We start from the raw sequence: 17619 nt of genomic DNA on the forward strand, positions 1-17619 counted from the left end.
GACTATGTACAATTTATTTATCTTTTGAAAGTATGTTCAAAAGCCGCCTTCATGCTATGATGAAAAACGGGTTTTGGCTTTCCACTTCCAGAGTCTGATGCTGTAGGCAACTCCCTGCTATAAGCTGGGACCAATTAACCCACTTACATATGATCAAAAGATGACTATGAATATTTCAATAGCTCTAGAACTTCTAAAAAAGTAGGATTTAATCAAAATATTAAATGTTAAATATAAAGCCAAAGAAGATAATTTTAGCCAAAAGCCAGTAATAAAACTACTAGGAACCTTATTTCTAATGCCTTTGTTTAGGACTGATGTACTAAGTATTTGTAATAAGATTGTAAAGAATAGTAGAGAACCTGAATTTGAGAGGAAAAAAAATACAAACTAAAGTAGAAAATGAGATTAGAAGTGGTTCCACAACTGCCAGGTGTTCTGATAAGTGTGGTTAAAATAGAATGTAGTTTAGAGATTGGGGAGGAGGTAACAGCATGGCAGAAATCTCAATCTTGTTTTCTATTTCTAGCACTTAGCCTCTCTGCGTAGACATACCTTTTGCTCTGTTCTTTCAGGTACTATAGCAGTAACTTTGTTTTTAAGGAAATGTGACTTTTGATTTGACTATGAGCCCTAAATCTTTATTCCATACCTATTTGCTAAATGTAAAGAGGGGCAGTTTTGATCATCTTAGCCTTGCGCCTTGAGAGAGAGATGGTTTAAAGAGCATGTGTATATGAATAGTTTGTTAGTGATAGCTTTCCACCAATTATGTGAAGCAAATTTTATTTTCTTCTGATTGGCGTGCTATGTCTTTGGAATAAACTTCCATAAGGGATGTCTGTGACTGGGCTAATCAACAATTTTCCTGTATAGCATTTCCCTGCTTTACCTCCACTAATTCAGGAGTGATAAAACAAGATGAGCCTAGGGATACTGCTGTTGTTGCAGCCCTGCTGTATTCATGACACTTCTACTTGCATAGAAGTAAAAACAAAAGCAAAAATGTTAATACTCTTTTGTAGCCAAAAAGTTCATTTGACTGGATATATCAAGGTATTCTCACTCAGTCTGATTGTAGTCATAGCTAATTACTATTCAAATATGAAGTCTTAGGAAGACTTACCTAAATAGCAATGACTTTATTTTAGATTTAAATATGTAAGATGCTTCATCTTACCGAAAGGAAGCTTTAAATTGTCTTACTGAAAAAGCACTTGTATCGTGGAAACTTTAGTTACCGAGAGCTCACAGTACAGTTTTATTCTTCTACTGTCCACCTCTGTAAGTCAGTAATTACAGGTTTGTCTTAGAATAATCATATGTTATTAACAGTGTCTCCTCTTGCTCTATTTAGGTAGTTAAAGTAGTATTAAGAAAAGCTTTTAAAGCTGAAGTCTACTTCAGAAACGTTATTGCATCTTAATCAAGCTACTACATTAGCAAAACTAGACCTCACATATTTCATCTTCTTTAAGTTGCAAAAACATGAGGAAAAATGACTTGTCTAGTATCTACAGGGCCTCCCACCTATCAGATAAAAAGTGTTGTCAGAATTGCATTCGGTAATCACAGTCTTTAAGATTTTTGCTTACACTGCGATTCACAAATGGACAGCAACACACGGTGTATCTTCAGGGCTTGCTATTTTTAGAGTAACTCCTGAGAGTGGCACAGTGAGGTAAGAGCATCTACAGAGTTGTTACTCAAAAAAAAATCTTGCCATTATTTTCTGTCTTGACACAAATTAACTTACTGTATGATTGTTCAACTCTGTAGTGCATAGCTTTCTTTTTTTTTTTTCAGATAATGTGAATGTTCACATAAATAGCTTTTCTTGAGCAGTTTCAATATGCTTAGAAGATATATAGACTAAAATTAATTTACAGGCATTGCTGGAGCAGAAGTGATAATCTGGAGGTAACAGCGACTCTGTAGGGTTGCCCTACAAAGGAAAGGTCATCTGAAATAGGCAGGTTATAAATTTAAAACATCATGTTTATTTCTGGCTAGATCTTCTATATTGATTTTTATATATGGCTCTCAGAGTTAGATCCACTAGTTGCTTTAGTGTTTGCAAGCCAGAAGCCCTAATGACAGGATTGACGTTACCAAAGCAATTGTGTTTGGTATCTTTAGCTTATTCAGAGTTTATTTTTAAGACTTTTAAGTTTCCAAAGCATCTGTGCTTGACTCTCAGCCCTGGTGAGGTGCATCCAGAGCACCAGAGTCGCTTCCTGAAGTGGCATTGCGGCACAGCGCTGACATCCCTTAACTGTCACACTTCACACCGAAGTGATGGCTTCTCGCTCTTGAAGCGGTGCCTCTTAAATGTCTATTTAGCACTGGTACCCCTAGTGATCAACAGGCTTTTCAAAATACTTGAGTGCTGGCTCCTGCCAAGTAAACTAAGCTTGTTCAGCACGATGGAGTTACATGGTGGTTGCTAAAAATATCCTGACTTTGATGGCATATTGGAAGTGAGGTGACTGTGTGAACCACTGGCTGGGTTCCTGCATGCAAGCAATCATGTGTGGTAGCTGTGCAGAGGTGCCTGCTCCTCAGATCAGGTACCTCCGTGCACTGTTTTTGCTAATGAACATCCAGTAACAGGGGTGAGGGACCCAAGATGGGTCCTGATCTGTGACCTGGGGAGCTAGTAGGGAGTGTGGATCTGGAGCCTCTGTTTGGGAAGAGCGGAACACGAAGGGGTGTGATAGGAACGGAGACGAGTAACCTGATTTCTGTTTTTGCCTCAAGTGCATTTATATTGAGCCACTGCCTGCAGCTCCTGTTAGCCAACCAAATTTCAAAAATCACCTGAGGCTCACCAGGACTGGGGATTTTTCCACCTCCTTGAAGTACATAAGCTACTGAGGCAACCTGCTTTCCGGTTTCTCTTTCTGGACTTTTTCCAGCCACAAAGACTGCTGTTTCTGGCCACGCGGTGACCAGCTCCAACAGATGGGATGCAGAGGACCCTGTCCTCAGGAGCAGAGGGTCCATATGGAGCCGTGGTCTGTAAGTGAGGGGAGAGCTGCTGCTTTGAATTCTTGTAAACCGAGAAACCCTCAAAACAGGAGTCAGTCCTGTTGTTTGCCAGGTTCACACAGGACATGTCATCGTTGTTTGCTACCCCAAGCAGTACCGAAGAAAAGGAATCGGGAAACAGCTGCTTTGTGAAGAACCTTTCAAAGCACAGATGCTGTCAGTGCAGGGGGTGCACTTGGCACACGGGTCAGATTGGACCCTGGAAGAATTAATTTAGATGGGAATGTCAGGTTTTTGGTCTCCTCACTTGGCAAATGCAAGAGACTTGTTTCCTCAGACTAGGTACAATTTCAGACACCTGAAGGACTGTCCATTCAGCTGATGAAGCATTGTGTAATATGAACCCAGATGACTAGGGCTTAGATTACAGTTTCAGAATGAAATAGCTCAGTTCCATCCAGCCTTTGTTGTAGCAGAAGTGTGTTTTATGCCAGATGAATTAAGTGGATTAAGCTGAGTTGGAACGAGACACTCTTATTCTGGAACAAGAGCATTCAATAGGCTGTTAGTAAAAGGATCAGCTATCCATAATTAATTCCTCATGAAGATGAGTTCTGTTCAGAAGACCCTCTTATCAGATGTCTAATACGCTGTAGAAGGTTCTGCTTCCTAGGGAGAAAAAAAAAAAAAAAAAAAGAGGGAGTTTGTGGAAATTGCTGAAGTTATCCCTAGCTTGGAGCACATCCTGGACTCCTGGGTGTTCTGGGTGTTTATGTCTGAGGCAGATGCAATGGTTTGGGGGCAGGTGGGATTTTTTTTGTTTTGTTTTTTTTGTTGGTGGTTGGCTTTTTTCTATTTTTCTTTTTTTCTTTTAATAGGGGTTTCTTTTTCTCTCCAGGGAACAGAACAAAACCAGGACTCTCTTTCATTTTCAATAATGAGTGAAGAGGAAGTGTCACTATGCTTTTATTTTCATTGCCTTTTTTATCAGGTACATGATTTAAATTTTCATAAAATGAGAGAGTTCATCGAGCTTAAGCGTGTGCATTTAAGTATAAATACAGTTTTTGGTTTGTTTTTGTTGTTTTTATTGGAGAAAGGAAAATTAGCCTTTGGTTCAGTCATGTTCTAATCACCTTGTCAATAATTGCTGTTTCGTTTCAGGTAGGGGCAGGCACTGTGGCTGCTTCTCAGATGACTGATCTACCCATTTGTTAAACCAGGAATGGGCTGTTACATTTTTTCCCCTCACCATTTTAAAATCTGTCTTTAATTTCAGTTACCCCAGAGGGATCCTTGATTGTTGTCTTCTCAGTTGTTTTTCAAAGATAAAAGTTTCATTCAGTTATCCAGCTTTACTAAAACAACACTTGTGCAGGTGGCATAATTTATATATTGGTTATTAATATAATAAGATGGAGAGACTCAGACTTGCAGAAGAGGGAACTATCTATCATTTGATCATTCATAGCTCTAGCTTGTAGGATTTGTGTGAAAAGTAGTTAAGTGTTGCAGTTTAATTTTACAAAAATACAATCCTGGAAGAGGTAGGATAAAAAAAAAAAAAAACCCTTTCGTATTATAGCAGTTTTGGAAAGGTCAGCAGGAGGAAAAGGTGCACATGTCCTTCTTGCATAGTGAGGCGACTTGCATTGAAAAAATCTATCTTTAATTACTAGAGACTCTTATAATGCTTTTTTAATGTGATTAGCATTTAAGAATTGAATCATATTTTAAGAATAGTATGTTTACAAACAAAAAGTAGGAGGAATTATTTGGATGTTCCTTTATGCAGTTGTTCATTAACAAATCTTGCTAAAGATTTGTGCTGTTTATTTTACAAAAATAAGTGGGATTACTTGGTGTTGTTGACAAACCCAAGGTACTTTTTATTAGATATTGGTCCTTCAGCAAGAACTGTTGGCTAACATGAAAGGAATGGTTTCTTCATCATTGGGAGAGGGTTCTTCAGACTTATTAGAAGTTTTGTGCATTCACTTGCTCACTCACATGTCTTGCAACAAATGTTGCTTGCATGACTTGGAGAGGCTGCATTGTGCTGCTGCCATTAATCTACTTTTGCATTTGTTTAAATGATGTATTGAACTCTCCCGTGGCATTTTGCTTTGGCACGCTGCATATACATTCGTGGATTTCCTCAGAATGTCCAGAAGAAGATACCTGTATCACAGCAGTTTAACTGAAAGAGGAAAAAAAAAAAAGGCTCTAAGCCATTCTGTTTGTTTATTAAAAAAAGAGAGCATTCATATGCTACCAAATATATGAATAATAAGCAGGAATAGAGCTTCCAGTCAACAAAGTACCTTACAGAGAATGTTATCTTCAGCACACTTGATAGACCATCATGCCCTGTAGCAACCTACCCAAAATCAGGGAACGCAGGCTTTGCTTTTCCAGCCCTAGCTCAGTGCTCTGACTGGACTGCTTCCCAGCCTTCTGTGTGGCATTTGGCACTTGTCATAAATTAACTGGGTTAGGCATTTGCAACCTGTGTATATTGAAAGTGATAGAAATAACTGAGTAGGTGTACTTTTTGCTATTAATCACATTGCTTGCAGCATCATGTTGGTACCTAAAATCTGAGTCATTTCTTCCCTTATAATAATAACACAGTCTCCCCAAAATGGAACAGCCAACATCACTTTCCAGAGCTGCCTTCTCCAAGCCTGTGTGCATCGGTGTTTGGGAACTGACTGTGTCCTGCAGGAGATGGTCACAGAAGAAAGCTGTTTTAGTGATAATGGATAATTAATTATCGTCCAAAAGCTGACTGGCTTGTTCAGATACCTTGTCTTCAAAGAACCAGGCTGTTTCTCTGTTTTCTGTTGGATTTCTTAATGGTCCATGTTATTTTAACAGTTGTGGGAGCTTTGGGGTTTTGTTTTGTGGTTTTTGTTTTTTGTTTTGTTTTTAAACTGCCAGTTACACACAGATTTTTCTGCAATTGAAGACCACTAGGTACCTGCACCAAGATCCTCATAGGCATTTCTAGACACCAAGGTTCTTTGCTCAAATACAGTTGAGAATCTAGATTTTGGTCCATATCCGACCATGTATCACAGCAATAGATTGCATGGCTCCTGTTTTGGGCTCATGGTGTTCAAATAGGGTGGCAAGTCGAGAACTTGAGTGAGAAGGGTGGATGGAGCTCTTCTACACATCTTTGATACAGAACAGCTGATGCTTGACAGCAGTATTTATATAAGTAAATATGTGTCTATTTATGTATTTATATATACACACACATATGCGTATATATAAATCTGGTATGTAGCGCAATAACAAGCATACATCAAAATATAAAAAAGAGGGGTTTATATGTGTATATATAAAAGTATAGGCTGTTCTTGGTGAAACATCTGTTGTTCCTATCTAATGGCAGATCATTTAAGAACTTGCACTAGACCACGTGCTGTCTGCCTTACTGCGCCCTCACACCCTGTTCTTTTCCTGCTGCAATAGCTTTTGCCAGCTGTTATCTCACTTCTTCTTGGCGTTATCTCATTTTGTAGCCCATTGCTTAGTATTTTTTTAGTTATCTTAAGCTGCTGACCAGAAACCTGCTCTTCTGCCACTTGGTTGGTTAGAGATAATTTCCAGTAATTTTACAGAGTCTGGATATGTGGCATGACCTTGCTTGCAAGGATAACCAGAGTTCACTCAGTTTGTTATTGCCACCAAAAATTATGGCTGCACGGGGGAAGAACATCCCACAGAAGAGAAAGGAATGGACATTTGATTTGAGAGGAGTTGCATACTATGAAAAACTCCTTCCAAAAAGGCTACATTTTAGATTTAAGAGATGGCCGTATCTTCTTGTTCACCTTGCTTCCACTTTTATTAATGGCAGGTGAGGGTTTACTCGTTAGGCAATAAAGGTGGATAGACTCTTCCTGTTCATCTTCATCATCTGCTGGGAAGATTAAAAGAGAGAAGTTTCTGAATTGTTTGTTAATGTGAAAATCCTTGTCCCAGCAAATTCAGTTACCTGTATTTTCCACGATAGTATCACTAGTATAACAATAATATCGGAATGACTTCAACTTGTTCTAAAAATGACTGTACCTGGTCTGAATAAAGACTATTTCTTGAATTCAGAAAGACAAAAAAAATAAAATCTTGGTGCTTACAGCTCAATGAGCTCATTGAGGAAGCTATTGTAGGTAACTTATGTAGATCTTCAAAGCTATATTGCAAGGTAGCTGCTAAGACAGGGCTAGAGTATATTCACAGCAAGCTACTTGTATGATGCCTTAATGCAACTTTTCATGCATTCCACAGTTTTCTTTGTAATGATGCTCTATTTTATAAAGGTATCCCCCAGTAACGTGCACTAGAGATAAGTATTGTGGATGCCTTCATCAACAGAGAGGGAGGAGAGGCAATTAAATGTTTGCATGCTGTGAAATCTCTGGGCACCAAAAATTTCTGCATAGAGTTTTATAACATTTTAGGGAACAATTGCTGTTCATGCTGTCCATGTTAAGCAAATGCAAACAGTTTCTGAAAGAGGACAGTTGCTTGTTTTTTCTTAAACTTGCTAAAATCTTGCTGATTGCCTATGGTTTCTATTTTTATTATCTGATAGCAAGATCTTGGTGACAACCCACCTTCCTCAAACCAGAGAAAATTCTGTTTTTCTCTTATTAGTCAGCATCATTTGGGCTCTGACAAGGGAAAAGCAGACTGTGGGCAGCGTAGGGAAAGAATGTGGAGCACAGCAATGCCTGGTACCGACCTCCATCAAACAGGCAGGAAAACACAAGAGGACAAAACTGCCTGCCTTGATTTGAATTGAGCAGGCTCTCTTGTAAAAGCAGCAAGTGAAGGGATACACTTCTATATTTTTATTCCCTCCCTCCTATGCCATCACAGGACTGAGCAGGAAAAGAACTCTCTCTTTTTAAGAAAAATACTAAATGGGATAATTTGGCACAAGAAAAGCTGATTCCACATGGGAAGCGGACAAAGTTGCCCTATAAGAGCTCTATTTTTTTGCCTTCAAAAAGCCAGCTTCAACATTCAAATTCTGAAAGTCAGCAGCTACTGAAGGGCAAGGGGAAGCAACAAAATGCTGTGCTTTTGTGTCATTTTGGACTGATTATTTTTGCAGTAGCTGTACTCTTGCATGTAGTTCCTTGGTTGCAAATACTGCTGTTTGTTTTAAAAGACGGTGTTTACATCAGAAGAGCTTGATAATCAAGTGTGCATTCAGGTGCTTATATACCTATGAAATTTATCTTTTAATAAAGATACATTTTCAGCTTTAGTATACCTAGAACAAAGCTCTGTTTTCAGGCATTAAGATGACCTGTCTAACTCATGTTGTCAATGTATTTTTTATAGTTGCAGATGTTGACAAAGTTAACAGCAACAATGGTATGAATTTACTTCTGTGGATTTAAATCTAGTATATTCCATTAATGCCTTTCATGAAAAAAAAAAAAAAAAAGGATTTGAGTAACTTGCCTGTTTGCTTCTTTGGTGGAATGTGCGCTGCCAGATGTTTTACAGGAGGTCTCAAAAATCCTTTATTTGGGCCAGTGGACTAGTGGATGTGGCACACATGAAGCAGTCCTGTCTCTTGCAAGGCTCCAGGCAGCTGGTGCTTCTCCCTGTCATGGGGACTGCACGTGCGCTCGATTTGGTCCAAAATCTGCAGAAAGGCCTCCGGGGACAGGCGCTTGGATCCGGACGCGGCGGTGACGGTGTTTCCCAGCTCCGCGGCCTGGCGGCGCGGCCGGGCCTGTGGCGGTGCCCGCCGCCACCTGCTGGCGGGCGGCGAGGCCGGCGCCGAGGCGGGCCGGGCCGCGCGGGCGCCGCGCCGTGAGGCGGCCGGGAGCTCCCGCCGCGCCTCGAGGGCAGATAAAGTAAATACGCGCGTGTCCGTGGGCCTCTGTGTGTCCGTTACGGTCCCTCTGTTACAGCAGGAAGCAGTGAAATGCCTGCGGAGCAAGGAAGTTAACAAGGCGGGTTTTTGAATTCTGGAAGGATGATTTTTAAGATGACATTAAGAATTTAATAAATGCCCAGCTGTGATTTTTAATACTGCAAGGCTCACAACTTAAATGTCTTCAAGTTATTAAAAAGGCCTTCTTGCTCAGCCTGATACCCAGTTTCTCAAATGCTGCTCGTCCTCAGTGTTTCGCTGCGGATTCCACCCTCCATTACACACCATCCAAAAACCTGCCATGATGATGGCTGTAAAAAAGACACCTTGTAACCCATGGCTATAAATGCAGTCGTGTACAACTTGCTTTCTTTATGTGACTAACAAAAAAATTCCCTTTTTTGCCACCACCGGTGCCATCACCAGCTTCCCAAGGAGTGGTGATAGCTCTGCTGCAGGCAGGCAGCTCCCTGCGCATCCCAAGGCAGAGGAGCGCGGGTCGGCTCCGTGACGGCACTGGGCTCCGGGCCGGGCAGACCCATGGGCATCATGTCCTGGCGCAGGACGTGGTCTCACTGCTGCTCAGAGAGCCCTGCTGGGACAGGAGGTTTGGTGGGAGCACCAAACCAGCAAGAGGCAGCATCCTAGGGGGCTCTCAACGTGGCGTTATAGAGAAGGTGTCTTGAACATGTGGGGAGCTTGCTTCAGAGCATGAAAAGCCAAAAATGTGGTCACAAATGTGAGCACTTACCTGGAGGCTGAAGAGAGGATGTAGAAATGGAATAATTGATACAACTGGAGCTTTACTGGAGAGTAAGGAGGGAAACAAGCATCCATGGAATGGTAAGGATAAAGAGATCTGGGCAAAGTTATGTTGGAAAAGGAGAACTTTGTGAGAACATCCAGAAAGATGGAGAAGAATTTTCATGAGAAGAGGATGTCACAAGAAGTGTCAAAGTTATCTTGTTTTTTAATTTTTATAAAATGAAAACATACATTTAGTACATAACACAAAGAGTAAATTATCACAATAAAATCCTCATCAACAAAACATAGATAATGTCCTTATGCCATTTCAGAATTATTCTTGCCAGCTGTTTTTAATTTGGCACAAACAATGGCAAGGAGGCTTTGCAGGCATCCTAACATGAGCTCTAGACCTGGATGATTCATTTCACTCATCACAGAGAGGGCACAATAGGAGGGACCACGATGAAAATACAGAAAACAATGACTAGGGCTGCACATAGTTGGCTCTCATAATTTTATAATACGTCCCATGGTATTTTGTGGTTTGCTTAAAGCCTCAGCTCCCAGATTCAAGTAGTAAATGAGAACCGTAGCTCTCATACCAGAAAAACAAGTTTCTAATGTTCACAAATGCAAAAGGACTGAAACTTGTACTGAACAAGGAAAGGAACTAGAATACATCATTTTCAGAGCCAAGTTTGTAGGGGTTTTAGCTAGAAACAAAAATGTACCTTCTGACCCCCCAAATAATCCAAAGGCTTAGTAAAGATAGGACTTGAACCTCCTGTCACAGCTTGGGTCAGGATTGTATTTAAAGGGCATTGAAACCACTAGTTCTTAAACAAACGTTGGAAGGTCTTCTATCCCCATGTTTCTCTGTCCTTAGCAACATTGCTGTGGAATCTTGAACAAAACAGGACTTTTCCCTGTGCTTCACCCTGTTTTTTACCTCAGCAGAAGCCGATTCAAGCAGACTCTGCTTCCAACGGAGTCTCTTTCCGATCCGGAGTAATCCTGCCTTGTGCCAAACAGCGCTGTGCGGTGCCGAACCCCCGCGCTCCTCCTGGCCGGGAGCGGAGAGCTCATCCCAGCCTATTGTTCCCTGTGCCTTTGTCTGGGCCCGCGGAAGCCAGCATTGTGCTTTACAGTTTACTCCCTGTCTCTGGGAAGCAGTGGGACATGAAGCAGAAGGACGCAGCCCTCCTCGCTGATTCAACCTCAAAAATTCGGCTGATTTACGAGAGGGAGCCGGAGCGCGGCAGCGGTGCTGGCGCCACATGGAGCTGGGCAGCCCGGCCGCACCGGGCGCCGGGGGAGCGGGGCCTCCTCGGCCTCCCGCGCCAGCCTTGCACCGGCCACTCTTATCTCTGCTTCTCAGGAGCACCGTGAAAATGTGCGGAGAGATCATAGGAATAAGCCTCTTCTGTTCTTCACGTGGTGTTCCTCACAAGTTGCTTGTTCCAAGGTAATATTGAAGGTCTAAATCGAAGGAATGACAGTAAAGCAAAGAGAAAAAATAATATCTCTTGGACGCTTTCTCAGCATTTAGTAGGATTGAGTTTTGGTTTATAAAATGCTCCTTGAGCAGGTTCACTATGTCACTGGTCTAGGGGGAACCGGTACTGCTTTGTTCCTCTCCTGCACCATGAAGGATTGGCATTGATTTAAGGAAAAACTTATGCATGGGGAGTTACTATTTTTTTTTAAAGGGAAAGTGTTACAAGAGTCCTTTTTATTTATCATTCTTTTCCTCACTATCTTTATGTACACAAGTTTGTACTTGTGAAATTTTACGGCCTCTGGAAGGAACATTTAAAATGCATATAAACATATTTAAAAGTCTATTTAAACTTTAAAAATTGTTTTATACAGGAACGTTTTCAATAGAAGATCACTGGCAAATCTGTCTGTGTGTTTCTGCCAGGCACCAGGATCAAGCACCAAACTTTCCAAAATTCTTAGCTGCCTGCCCTGCTCACAGTGTCGTTCGTCATTGCCTTTACAGCAAGAATTGTCACGTCTTTGGTAACAGGATGGCACTTCCAGTGCCTGAAAGACAGCTGAATGATTTTGTAAATCAGCTCACAATTTGATAACTTTGTTCGTGTCAGATTGATCATGCCAGAGTTTCAGGAGTAGTTACTCATATTCAGTGGCCCTCCGTGTTGTAAAATCTGCCACAAACTCTCTGAAAGGCACCAACAAAGCTAAGAATTTCACCATGTTACCCAAGCAGAGAAATGAAAACAATAAAGAAATAAAGTATCTTGTTGTACAATCAATGTACAATTAATTAATTTACAACAATTAATGTTGTAAACTGACATGAAAAAATCTTATGACAAAAATATCTTGTGGAATAATGAATGCCTCACGTCACCCCTAGCCTTAAAATGTCAGAATCAGGATCCAGCGTTTTCTGCCGCCTGCACATTGTGTGAATGCTCTCAACATTGCGCTCTTGGCTGGGTAGCACGTTTGCATCTGTCTTTTGCATATATGGAAAAGCAGCACAAGGCCCAGTTTCATCCATCCCGTGACCTCAGGCAAAGCCTCAGTGTATTCTTGGATTAGCAGATTGGCACTTCTGACTGGCACAAAGTTGATTCATCCAGAAATCTACCCTCTTTTTACAAAGTTGCGTTCGAGAAATTGAGCAAGACTCATTTTGTGAAACGGGCCAGATGTGTCGACTGTAGCCTCTGGGACCTGGACGAGATGCTTTGCAACCAGAACAAAAACTCTGATAGTTATTGCTACCTCATTCCCGTTCGCTAGAAAACAGAAGACATCTAAAAATCTACTCAAGCCACAACTTTATGTTTGGCTGCTTCAGAACTCACTATTTAGACACTGAAATACATAACCTGATTTTGTTCTGCTTCCAGGCACAGCAGTTTTGCTGGACATGGGGCACTGGTGCAGGAGGAGCTCAACTATAGCGCTGCCGTGTGCAAGAGCGATCAAGGTGGAAGAGACACAGCTCTGAGACGGAGCAATGGTTAAAATCCTAGACAGTTTGCCTCTCTTGGGCAACTGTTCTGCACTCGTTGAGTTAGCTTGTCTGTTCTCAAAACTGCTGCCTTGGGAGGTAAAGAATTATCAACACCATAAACTGATCAAGATCAGATGTGCCAAAGGAAAGGCCTTGCTCAAATATCAAAGCAGTCTTGAACTGCTAAAACAGACCAAATGAGTGAAGCCCCAAGGGAATCAGAGCTGCAGTTTGTGACTGACCTTCATTCGAGCGGGGCAACGCGTGCTCCAGAACGGCGGCGCTCCGTCCAGGCCCGTTTTGTCTCACGTGGCCTCCCCGGGAGGCTCCGCTGCGGTGTCACTGCTGGGCACTGCTGGGCAGCGAGGCAGGCGCGTTCATTGCATCCGCATTCCCAAAGCTTTTTCCACACTGAACTCTTGGGCAGTGACAGTCCCTGCTTTGTGACTTCCCTGCACCTGCCCTGCCTGCCTGGCTCCCTCCTTTCTTTTTGCACTATCAGTTGCAAAATGCTTCCATGTTTTCTGCGTTCTCAGAACCCAGTGGTTGTCTGCCTTTGTGGGCCAAAGGAGCTCTTCAAGGGGATTTTCCATACCAGCAGAGCATTTGTCATCAGGAGAAGCTCTCAGTCAATTAAAAGGACAAGTATTACAAGAAAAAAACAGGTATATTTTGTCTTTTCAGTCATATATAAGACAAGAGGGTCTCAACGCCTCAGTCTTGCATGCGTTGCCTTTTCAAAACGTTTTACAGAGTAACATTTGACTAGAGACCTTCTAGGCTTCAGCAAAGTTCAGATTCAAATCTAGTCTCCAACTTTACTTTGTAATGGACCCAAACTGCACACTGGACTTTGGGGATATTCACAACCACATTTTCATTGTGTTTTATGGCTTGTTTCCAGTCATAATCTGAAGCAGGGTTGCTTAGCTGCTGTAAACTGAACTGAAGTATTGCGATCCCCTGGCCAGATATTCTGCATCAAATCAAAAACTCATCTTCGTTATCTCAAAATCATGTTCTAATTACAATTAAACACTTTAATTAATGTGTTTATTTTCCACCTTATATTAAACATGCACTGCCGGGAATTACAGTGTTCAGTAAAGTGAAAAGTGTTCAGTAAATAGTGAAAGAATTACAGTGTTCAGTAAATAGTGAAAAGTTTGTCTAGAAAGCCCATGTAGCTGCCCGTAACGAAGAAGTCTTTCGGCAGTACTGGTGTCACTTGTAAGACTCACAACCTCTTGCCTGACAATGAGAACAAATAATCTTGTCAAAAAGCCTAAACTTCATAGCTGCCCCTCTCAGCTTCCCGTGTGAACAGCTGTCAATACGTGTAATGAAACTCACTTTAACAAGCAGGCAGGTTTGAAGACTGATTCAAAAAACACCCTGTAGCAGTGCTTTGGCAGGTAGAAAAACTCTAGCAGCTAATTGGATGGGAGTATTTAGATTATTTTTCATCACTGCAACATGTTGTTTTGCAACACAAAAATATGTCCGTTTACATTAAATACAGAGATGCCTGCTATAAACTTCAGAGATTTGGAAATACAGATGGGATTTCTTGCACTTTTCCACAGGGCTACATTTGTTCTAGAGAAAGCAGAGATTTTGTTGCTGTTTTGTTATTTTTAGGAGCTCACTCATCCCCGTCATTTCTGCCTCACTAAGAAGAGACACAATCTGATTTATATAGTTTATCTGCAATCAAGCAAGGAGATTAAACAACCGATTTTGTCACTTGCAATATGTTTCTGCCGCCTCCAGCATTTAATTAAAAAGATGCGCTCTGCTAGCAGAAAGCGTGAGGTTGCGCCCTCTGCGAGGACAGTCTCCCGGTAAATCAACTTTCGGCGCGTTTTGGCAGGAAAAAAGCGTGGATCGGCGGCCCGGCTGCGGCGCCGCGGCGCGGCCGGCGGGGGGCGCCCTCGGGCCGCGGCGGCGCCGCGCGGGGCCGCGCTGCTCCTCTGGGGTGAAACGCGTGGAAACGGGGCCCGCCCGCGCTCGGGAGCGCGCGTGGGGCGGCTCGTGGGCGGCGACGCGCCCGCCAGGAGGCGACGGAGGCGTCCCGGGGCAGACCTGCCGCTGCCGGGCTGTCAGATAGCGCACGTGAGCCCGGCAGGGAGCGCGGAGCAAAACGAACTCCTACAAATCGGCCGTTCGCAGAAGGGCCTCAGGCGGCCAAGTGAAATTCTTGCCCACAGTGGAGCAAGGTCTGCTCTCCCGCATCACCTGACTGTGATCACAATATAGAGGAAAAATAACTTTGCAGGCAGGTATTGGGGTAGGAGGTGGCTGCATGAAGTGGTGCTGCTGCAGAGCCCCCAGAGCTGCCTCCGATGCTCTGCAGCTTCCTGTGCGGCCTGCGACTGCTCCAGCCTCTCCGGTTGTTTTCTTGCTGCTGCAGGGGTTAGGGCAAACACGTTTTAAATATCCATGTTTTGCAGCTCATTGCCTGCACGTGCCATTTGGCCAAGGATTTGGAACCTGCTTAATGAACTTGGTCCCTGATTCATGGGAGGTTTTGATGCCCACCTGCATGCTTAGGTAGCCAAAATCTTTAGGTAGCTAAAATCTTAAGGACCGTTTGGCCCTTACATCAGTTACTCTTTTGTTCCCTTACCTAGCTAATACCTACTATCTAAGTTTTATATCTGCAGACATCCAGATCACGGTATCTTGTGTGTATTACTCAAAGGACAGTCTTTTTCCACAGGCCCAGCATTTTGGGGGGCATTTGAAATTTTCCGCCTGTTATATGTTCTCTTTTCTTGTTCTGTCCGAGAAGAATTTGCTATTTCTCCCATTAAATGAATAAAGCAAGCAGCTAGCATCCTCAGACATGTTCTCCGACCTGCTCAGAGAGCTCTGAGTGTGGCACCACCTCAAGTCCTTACTCGTGGCAGCTAACAGCAAGTCAAAGGATGCAATCCTGGTTAGGGAGGAGAAAGATCTGTCAGTAGAGCCGACCCCAGGACCAACTGCATCTCCCTTTTCTTTCCCAGATGCAGGGAACCACAGTTCAACTGCTGTAAGAATGGGTGTAAGAACATAACCTACAGCTTACAGCTAGTGAAACCAGGGGCAGATGCCTCAAGAGGCAGCCACCATATGACCAATTTAATACCTATTTTATTGTTAGATCCATGCCTACAGGTCTATAAGCACAATTGGGAGATAACACCAGAGAAGAGGAAATCAAGGACAAACAGCCACTGCATGAACCCTACCGGTCTGGACACACATGGTAGGCCCAACATGTCCAGGCTGCGTCAGACCTTGCTTCATCTCCTGCCCTCTGCACATCCGCTGGCCATTAGGACCATGAGCTCCACGCTTGCCCACGGTCTCTCTTAGGGCATTCTGCGGCTTTAATATGAACTTTCATACAGATTTCTGCTCCTGGGAGGCATAACCTAAGGGGAAGGGGCTGCTTTGGAGGCTTTCTGGTGCCAGGCTGGGCGCCTTAGTGCCATGGCTTGTTTGCAAGGATCATCGTTTGCACAAAATTCAGCTGCTCTCCTTGGCAGAGGTGGAAGTTGGAAGACATCATTCCCTTGCCAGAGGGCTATTTTTTCCTGTGCTGCCCACACATAAAGACATTAATTTTCTTCTCAAGGTCACCAGCAAGTAACCGTCAGTCAGTGCTGCATCCACGTGCCACTGTCACAGACCTGTCAGGCTTCACCCCATGCACATGAAACTCCCCCGTCACCGTCCCTGGCCAGAACCTCCCCTCTGCTCCACGTCCCTTGCTCTCGGAGGCGACGCTGGAGGCCGTGCTGGAGGCCTCCTCTGGGGAGGAGGATGGGCCGCGCCGGGGCCTCTGCTCGGGCTGCCTGGATCGTTCGCAGGCCTCCCCGTGGCAGCAGAGCCCCTTGACCCCTCCTCTGCCGTGGCACCAAATGCATCTGTGTCGTGAGGTCTCTTCTCCTGTGGGGACCTCACCAGGTCTCATTTTGAAATAGCTCTGAAACACTTGGGTATGGAAGTGAGCCTTGAAATGGGCGGTTTCTTTTCTGATATTTAGAGTCAGGGTAAGCACACGGGCCATCAGGAGCTGTCACGAGCAAAGGAAAGTAGCAGTTAGGCGAAATGGCAACAGGAATTTGAAGAGGAAGTGGTCAGCATTTGCTCATTGCAATTGCATAGCTTATTTTCTCTTCGTTCCCTAAGTCAGAAAAAAACATTATAGCAGCTAGGAATGGGAAAGAGGAGCTGTTGTGGTTCTTCTTCTTATTATTATTTTTATTATTATCATTTCTCTCTCTAAGCATAAAAAGCAGGTTCCCCATTGGCAAAGTTGCCCAGCACATTTTGTTCAGAGGTCTGTCTAGGCTGCACATGTACATTGCGCCAGAAGCAAAATACAATTTTGTAGGAACCTGCGTACAGGCCATGTATTACTAAAGTCTCACTTATTTCCTATGTTGTGTAAACTCTTTACAAAAGGGTAACTTCCACTTGTATTTCATTTCCTTTTTCATAAATCAGGGGTTTATTGCCCTGAGGATGTGGCTGGCTTCTGGCAAAGGTTTGTTGATGATGAGCACAACCATTAGGGAAACGACAACGGTAGAACGAGAGAGGGGGACATGTCTGCCCAGAGCAGGTATCACAGTCTGCCCCTCACCAGGGAAGGGGGCCTCTGAAAACCGGCCAGATGCCACTTTCAGCAACCTGCCAGGACTGCCCGTCCCTGGCCAATTACAGAGACTGCTGGAGCTCAGCGCGAGGCTGGAATGATTTTTATGGAGCTCCAGCCTGCCCGTGACAAATGTCAGCTTGTGACTGATGTCGGCTCATGACAAATGCGAGTCCTTTATTTTTTAACTTTGAAACTAGTGGGAAAGATCTTCCTGGGGTAGTGGCAATTGCCCAATTTCAAATCTGTTTAATAGTGTTGTGTCTCGGCAGTTGAAAGCAGCATCTCTGAAGTAGCAACAATTGAAAGGAAGGGGAAATG

The sequence above is a fragment of the Tinamus guttatus genome, unplaced genomic scaffold (assembly GCF_059628265.1).
Source record: "Tinamus guttatus ecotype Peru unplaced genomic scaffold, ASM5962826v1 Tinamus_guttatus_pri_ptg000530l, whole genome shotgun sequence".
NCBI lineage: Eukaryota > Metazoa > Chordata > Aves > Tinamiformes > Tinamidae > Tinamus > Tinamus guttatus.